The 8,535-nt window shown below is 37.4% G+C and overlaps 1 protein-coding gene across 4 annotated transcripts in view; it reads left to right on the top strand.

Moving 5' to 3' along the window:
• Nucleotides 1–90: 90 nt before the first annotated feature.
• LOC112561375 (nuclear receptor coactivator 3-like) overlaps nucleotides 91–8,535 on the top strand; it is a 96,150-nt gene continuing 87,705 nt past the window's right edge. For all 4 annotated transcript variants that reach the window (XM_025233838.1, XM_025233835.1, XM_025233836.1 and 1 more), the window contains exon 1: nucleotides 91–165. The gene's annotated coding sequence lies outside the window, so the exon portion shown is untranslated. The remainder of the gene's footprint in view (nucleotides 166–8,535) is intronic.

Below are 8,535 nucleotides of genomic sequence, written 5' to 3'. Positions count from 1 at the left end.
AAAGCAGTCTCGTTAAAATATCTTTAGATAAAATACTTTTTGTAATTTTCTAATAAATTTAAGATGTAATATCACTAAGTATTTATTTCGCTAGCAATGCTTTTTGTCGTCCAGCTTATGTAATATGCTAATCAATTACGGCATATGATGGCGACTTCAGTGGAGGTAGGTGTACTTTTTGGTCGTTCAAATGGATCTTGAAGCAATTCTGTGAAAGAACTAAGCTTCATACGGATAACACTTTTCGCTGCTTTTATCGTACAGTTTAAATCTCAAGTCAGATGGTGCTTTGATATCGGTGATGAAGCGATACCTGGCTAGGAAATCTCTGTCCCGTTCTGTAACATAGGTTTAGCGAGTAGGGATGTTTGTGTTTATATGTATCTGTGTATATATCATTTGCCGTTTACATAAGCAAATTCATTGTTTGTTATAACAGTGTCACGGACAAAGGAGAAATACGAGAAACCTAACACATTAAGCAGTAATATTGTGCTAGCAAATTGATTCCTCAAAATGTGTCGTTTGAAATAGACGTGTTTATTGCCGTGACCCGGACTGACACAGTTTTGTGACCGCAGACACACGCTCTTGAATGTCTCCTTCGTTCCTCAGTACAAAACTGAATGATCAAAAAAATAGGAGGGAGACCATTGGATGCATTTTAAAAATGCAAATACTCTTCCCTAGCTAACTTTGAAGTGATGGAAAGGTGAAAAACTTGAAGACAGATAGGTCTTGACGCGTAAGCACTATTATAGATACTTCAAGGCCACAGTGACTCACATTGCAGATTTATTCCTCTAGTGTACATCACTATGGATGACAGTTAACAAGGTGTTGAAAATCATATTTTTTTTTACATGTGTACAAAGGTGGATTGGATAAATATTATAATACATCTTTTAACAGACTAAAGAGCTATTTTAAATATTGGTGTCTGCACTTTAACCTTTAAATCAAACTAGCTGTCACAGATAATGAAAATCATGCTTTATTTGGACAAGAAACTGAAAAATCCAAAATAAGGAATAAATCAAGATTTATGTGACTATGTTACACAAAAGTGCACACCTATTGTCTTGTCTTCTTGTTTCTAATCACCCCCAGTGGAGCATAAAGCTGCAACTGCACCTGTTAGTAAGATTATAAAACTGCAAGCCACAGAGCCTTATTTACAATATTAACATTCAGATGTTTTTCTTGGTGAAAAATAACTAGCAATTAAAAAAAAATTCATGCTTCTTTGGGAAGTATTTTATTATTGTGTCGTCTTTTTAGGGTGATTGTGTAGCAGGACTTCCTTTTATTGAAGGCCACAGAACTTTGAGCACTATGGAAGCTGAATGCACCCACTATTTGGCTTTCATTTGAAATATTTTACAATGAAAGGTCGTCATAAATGTTTATATATAATGGCAGTTAAAACCATATCAGATCCATACCATTTGTCTGACCCCTAACAAATATGGATGGCATGATTATTCTCTGACTACGGTTTGGTCATGGGCTATTATAGCTATGTGTATGTTTACCTTATTTATTTTCTCTATTCTAAGGTGCTACCAGTGGCTCTAAATAGAAAAATACTACACAGAAGAAATAGCGTCATACCTTTATCATGCAGAACAAATAAGAATAATTTGGGCTGATACCAAAGGGGGGAAGGGAGGGAAAGAAAAAACAAGGGAGATAAAATAGAGCATCCAAGCAATTCATGTTGTGGCTTCACTTGAATTATCAATTGTCGATTGCCCAGCTGTTTGTTAGGGAAGAAACATTAAGAGTACATGAGTCACACTAATCACTCAAAGCAACAGATTAAAAGTTGACAATAAAATCTAGAATCACAGCTGAAAGACTGAGCAGCCAAACTCAACCCAAATGAACCTGGGTACCATGGCTAGTTATAAAACATTATTGTAATAAGCCATTCTCATAAATGTGTACAATAACAGAAAACCATGAATTTGCTGAAGTATACACATATTGTGAATAGCGCATGTCATTTGTGGATAAGTTCTTATTCTCATTCTCTCTCACTTTCTGTTTTGCTTGATAAATCATTATTTTTGTGTGAGAGAGAGAGTGAGATGGAGAAGAGCACATAAAAAAGAAAATCTTAAAAAATAATGAAAGAGGTTGTTATGTAGGCACTGTATTTACATTTTTAGACTTCTTGAAGTTATTCCTATGGTACATTTTTCTTTGCAACAATTTTGCATGTGGAATACTCTGTAATAATTACAGTTTTAAACATGACATTTTTTTCTTTAAATATACCCCTTAAGCATTTATCAGCTTTGCTTTCTTCTTTTGTCAGCTTTATGTTCTTAGGGCACCCCTCAACTTTCCAGCTCTTTACAGCCCAGATAATCATGTATCATCAAAAAAAGGAAAAAACACATCATTTACTTGATGACTAAACTGTAAAGAGTTAATCCAGAAATCCATTTTCTCAATTTGGTGCAGTAATATTCTTTTTGCCCATTTTTGGAAATCATTATTTGAATAATTGTCCATTCATTTTAATAGCCTCAGGAAGCATTATCTAAAGTATTGAGGAACTAAACGTAAATGAAAATTGAGATGAGGGAGTGGCGACACATAAATGGTTGTTTATGTACAAGCATACACATATGCGTGCACATTAAGGAGGAGAAGGAGGGAAGTGATGTTTTATGCCAAACCAGCAACTAACAGTTTATCATGGCAAAGCAGCCAGCCCTGTAAACAGATGCCACATGCAGAGAAAGAACAGCGTGCCCAAGAATAGATCTGGACCCAGGACAGCCAATTTTCATTGTATTGGTGACAGGCACTAACCACTGGGCTATTGGACTGCCCAATAATAGAAATAGGGATTATAAATACAAAGAACAGCAGTTTGGAATGTCCATAGTGCTTAAAGTGCCATTCTTGGGATCGTTTTTATTTTTGTCTCGAATACACCTTTCATTTTATTTCCCATTTTTAGATATAAGTTCTGCTTTTAACTTTGGCTTTTTTAGCTAAGTGCTTTGAGGGGAGCACTTCCAACAGTTTACATAAAACATTTTTGCTAGACTGGCTCAGCAAGTAGCATAATACAAACAGGTTTTTTTGACTGTATGGTTGGTTTTATAGTGTAAAACAAATTTTATGTTTGTAGTGGTGTGATTTTAAAAAAATGTTTCAAAATTTAAAGTTATTTTTGCGCTGAAGGTTTTTGGCACTTTAACTAGTTTAAGTCTTTTGTGATTGGTGGATGCTGGTGTTTTAAATCTGGAATATAACAGAATTATTTTGAAAGTGTTTAATGGAAGGAAAACGGTTGATAACTAAGTCTGGCTGCTTTTGACCATGTCCTTCCCACACACACATGCCACCACCCAGTCTGTCAACTTTCCCTTGTCCTTGTTTTTTCCTTTGGCATTCAAATGAACATGATATCAAGCTGAGAGTTTAATTTTCCTGAGTAACCTTCGTTCGATGTCACTTGGTTGTTTCCCATTCATTTTTCCATGTGTGTGCGTGCATGCACTTGAACTTATGCACACTTTTTTTTATAAAACCATATAATTGAAAGCCTGAGAGAACCTGAATCTGTATACAAAGTGATTTCTTTTCTACCTAGTCCTGGTCAGCCCTCGCCACATTGGTTAGTGTCTGTGGTCAGTATTATGTAGATGACATAAGACTTGTTTGATTATCAGAAATTTAAAAAATACAAGAGGCAAGATAATTTTTTGTCTTTCTTTATAAGTTTTGAGAAGTGATAAAAATCACATTAAACCTGTCTTTCCCATTTAATATTCCACACAACAATATACACACATATCTTTCTATACATCACTTATTTTAAAGTTTACACATTATCATCTGTGCCCATACTGTGTGAATTGGCAGAAAACAGCAGGAGCCAGTTATTAGCAACATTCTGATCTGATTTGATAAGTTTGTCCTTCAAGCGACAGGGAGGGTTTCTGATGTAATAGGTTATTTTTGTCGGTTACCATGGCTATAAGCCGTTGAGCAGCTGGGTAAAAGAACCGCAGGCGACAGCAAGGCCCCCTGGTCTCCAGATGCTCTTTGGATGGGGCCATCATCAGAAAGACCCTTTGAAAGAGAGAAGTGTGTACAACTATAGGCAGCCTGAAAACCTGCCTTTATTCGCCCCACTTCCAACCCCCTCACCCTCACAACTAGAAGTAAAGTGTTGAATGCTTGGTGTTTAGTCATATCAGCCTCAAGAAGATGAGAGATTATCTCAACTTGTAGATGTCTGCATTCATGAGCATGTGCAGACATGTCATGTATTTCCTGTGAATTAATGGTCCTAAGAGATGGATGTGGACTCATGTGTAAAGACATGCACTTGCATCTTTTGAGGCATTCTTGTGTAGCTGTGCTACAGCCTTGTACTTGTGGATGCAAATTGAGTGGGGGCTCATCTTTCCCCAGCAGGAGATGAAAAATGCAAATAATGGGAAGAGGCAGAAGAACTGAAAACCTAATGCACATGTGAAATAGCTTTCTTGTGTTTTGATCCTTCGGATGCTCAAAGAAAATCTTAAATTGTGCTTTTTGTTCGTGCTTTAGTGAACAGCTTTATGCATGAAGTGGAACAGGGTCTTTTTTTTTTAATTTTCTGAAAAAGAACATGGGAAGAACAGTGAATTTTGAATCTCCATTATGCGACATGCCAGTTATGCATACAAAATTTGTTACTGGAGACCATGCTTTGATTGCTTTGGAAAATCTATAATCTTGAGAGAGAGAGAGCGCATGTGCACATGTTATTTCTGTTCAAGGACAGAGTCCTCCTTTCCTTTACTCTATCTCATTGCTTTTGTTTGTTCAGTGCTTTTCAGACCACCAGGTGAAAGGCCAAACACTTATGACCCCTTATCAGAGGCCATAGAACATAACAGTTCTGTGTAAGTTTGAAGAGGACAGCTGCTGCTTGATTATTTGATCAGTCCTCCCCTTTATTCAGTCCCTGTTGTGTCTGGATTTGTAGATTCCCTAACCCATTTACTGGTCTTAATCTTTGTCAGTTTTAACAAACAGTTTTATCGTTTTTCTTCTTTTAGTGCTTGCTTTTGATAATATTTACAAGTCCTAATCTTTGTCAGCTGTTACAAAGTTTTATTGTTTTTCATTTAGTGCTTACTTCTGACAGTATTTTTAACTGTGACTGTAAGCACACACATCAATGCACACATTGTCTCCATCTCCACACACACATCTTTAGGCTTTTAGGTGACATGGATGCAACAAGAAAGCATGTAAAGTCTTTGAGGTTAGCATGTTTTATTTCCATTTAAACCATGAGAGGTAGTGGAAAAAAAGAAAAGTGAAAATCTTAAAAATAAGGACATTTCTGTGAGTAAATTACTAGTAAAGTGCAAAATAGTTTTCTGATGGCTTGATAAAGATTGGTGAAAGATACTACTTCCCATACCCCACCCCTGCACCTTCTGTTTTCAGGATGCATGCATACAAGCATCACCATGTGCAGAAAAAGGTCTAATGCCTCTATGTCAGTATGTCTAATTAACATGTTTCCAGCTCTCCCATTGACTGAGATATTAACAGTTTAAACAGTTTCCTGCACTATCCAGGTATCTGTAGTGTTCACCTTTTTTTGTGCAGAGTGATTTTATAGATATGTATCTACAGAACAGGAAAATAAAATCTTGCACTAAGATTTATCCAGTCATCAGAAAAACATTTTGCGCCCCGCTAGCCCTTTAAGGGATTTGTAGCATCAGGTGTGAGTTATTTATTGTAAATTTTAAAAAAACTGTTGTTGAGACTGTAATGTTTGCTTTTGAAGTGGAGAATGTTGTGGTTGGCAGAGAATGTGCTTTATAGCATTCTAGTAATTTTAACTCGTGAGGTTCTGAGAGTTTTTACTCAGTGTGCATCATTGCAGGGGAAAGCGTTGGTAGATGTATGGACTCTGACCTTTGTAAGGGGCAATTCTCTTGAGTTGCAAAAGAAACTTTACGCTACTCTTTTGCCTTTCGTTACCATGAGCCTTACCAGTAAGTTCACAGCAGTAATGTTATACTTCAGCTTTGACAGGTATGGAGGAGCGAAGGAACCACATCATGGGGGCTTCAGTTTTATCATCCTTAAGTTACAGCCTATCATCATCAAACTTTTCGAGTCAACAGCTTGTGTAAATTATCCATATCACAGTTTATGATTGTGATGGAGAACTATAGGATGGCTGCTACAAGTTGCTTCTTAAGGTCTAGCTTTCCTTCAACATTTTGTCAAATTGCCCTGAAGTTTAAGGTCCCTTTTTGTCCATTAATACAAATTCTTAATGTCTTTGGGCCAGTCTTTTGTGAGTACTGTGATGTGCATACTTGAGATATATAGTTTTGACATATTTTTTAAGGTGGTATCATCCTGACTTTCCTGAGCCACTTTATTGTGCATTTACTATGTTCATTTTCTCCTAATGCTTTTGAGAAAGGCCTTTGTAGTTCCTGTTTGGCCACACTCTGTGCAAGTACTGGATGTATTACATTCATTTATATATATTTTTTGTAATGCCAGAAAATAGTGTGTCATACAGAGCCATTTTGATCTTTAGCACCTATCAGTTAATCAAGTTGCAGTATGTGTTCTGCATACTGTTACTGCTGTTGGTGAGTTTCAAATAGTGCCTTATTTACCATGCTGTTGGATCCCCATCTATTAGAGCCTTTAGGCTCCATATATTCCATTAAAGAAAAACTGTTAACACTACGGAGTCTTTTTTTTTCCAGGCAGCCCAGGGCCTTCATGACAAATATTGAGTCTCAGTTTATTGTCCTTTTAATGTCTTTTATGCTTTTATTTATTTTTATTTTTTGGTTACCAGCTAGGGTCTGTTATTAGTATGCAACAAATGTACTATATAACAACAGTCATTGCAGGTGTTAGCTTTAAAACAATTTTCAGTCTGCTTTTCATAAGGTGTATTCACTTCTGACGTTTCAAGGACACTGTTAGCATGCGTTCCAATTACTTTCATAATATGGGACTTTTTCGGAGGGTCAGGGGAACATCTGAAGGGTCAAACAGATAATTGTTGTCCTTGGGGGTCATTGTGATGTCTTCTGTTCATCATCATCATGTATTTAATGACTTCCACTGATGTTCAAGGTCAGTTTTTGGAAGCGTGTGCCTACCTCTGTGTTGAGCAGTCTCTACCATGAACGATATTCTGATAGACTGTGGATTTTAAAAAAACAATTTAGAACACATGCATGCCTGACTTTTAAAATCTTTCTTAATCAGAAAACTTTTAGGAATGGTATACAATCTGCTTGGTGTTTTGTTCATAACATTTTGGAAGGTAAAGGCTTTTGCAGTCCTTGTGGAGCAGCTGGAGTGCTGGCGGTGTAATGACAGAAGGAAAAGCATGTTGAAACAGAACTAGCAAACCCGGCATTCACAATGCTTCTAAAAAAAAATCATTCATTTATGTTGAAATGTTGTAGAGCATGTTTCTCTTGAGTCAGTACACTTCTTACCATGTCGGCAGTTCTAGTCTTTATCAGCTGTTTAAGTACAGACTTCTGCCCACAGGTCTACAGGACACCTGTCATTTGCGCTCCTTTTAAAAAAAAACCCAAGAAATATGTATGACAGATTTTAGGAGACCTGGGCTCATATTTGCATTAAGATTCAGGATTTCTTGAATGTTTTGCAGTTTACTAGTATTTTTGATGGATTTGTGGTAGAAAAAATAGATGTAGTCTTGACTGATCTGTAAACACTAAATGTACATTAGAAATATACCACAGACCCACTGGCGTAGGTTTTTGTTCCCGTTTAGTCTTATGGATGTGTAGGAAAAGCACACAGTTTTGCTGTACAATTGTAGGTTTGTCCTGGGGTGTGAAATACTAGGAAGTTTCTTGTTGTGTGCATGCTCACCCTTGCTACGGAGATTAGCTAGCGTGCATTAAGCCCCTGTCGTAAGCCTCCTATCGTAGTCGCCAACTAAGCTAAGGCGGACATTAGAGTTGCAAGCACTTGATCTGTGCATGGTGTTTTGTTAAGGCCACCCACTGAGATAGCGGCTCTGCGAGAATATAGCGGGATTTCATTGCCCGACACCACACAGTAAAGACAGAGAGTGTGTCAGAGGGTGAGCCTGGAGGTATGGAGATTCCTCTCCCCTGCCTTCTAAAAATCAGTCTTTGCGAACATCCACTTTATGTTCTTCGTAACAAGTCATAAACAGGAAAGAGAAGGTGGGAGTTGGTGGCTGTTGGGGTCGAGGAGGAGGGGGGAGCGTCTTTTGTCTTGTGCACCTGTTTGATAGCATCTGAACAGTGTTAAAATAGCTTGTAATCGATCTCGCTGGCGTACAAAGAGCGATAGAGTTTCGCCCACAGTTTGCGTGCGTGGAGAATACATTTATACTAGCAATGTTTGTTCTTATAGGTTGATGTGTGCACACTCTGTTGACTAACAGTCTCTGTGAAAGCGAACAGTGGGTGTGCAATGATGCTACCGAATGTCAGAGGGGAGCATTGATGATCG

Source organism: Pomacea canaliculata, linkage group LG4 (genome assembly GCF_003073045.1).
Source record: "Pomacea canaliculata isolate SZHN2017 linkage group LG4, ASM307304v1, whole genome shotgun sequence".
In the NCBI taxonomy this organism is placed as follows: domain Eukaryota; kingdom Metazoa; phylum Mollusca; class Gastropoda; order Architaenioglossa; family Ampullariidae; genus Pomacea; species Pomacea canaliculata.
Note: the sequence above shows the minus strand (reverse complement) of the source record. Positions and strands in the feature narration are given on the sequence as shown.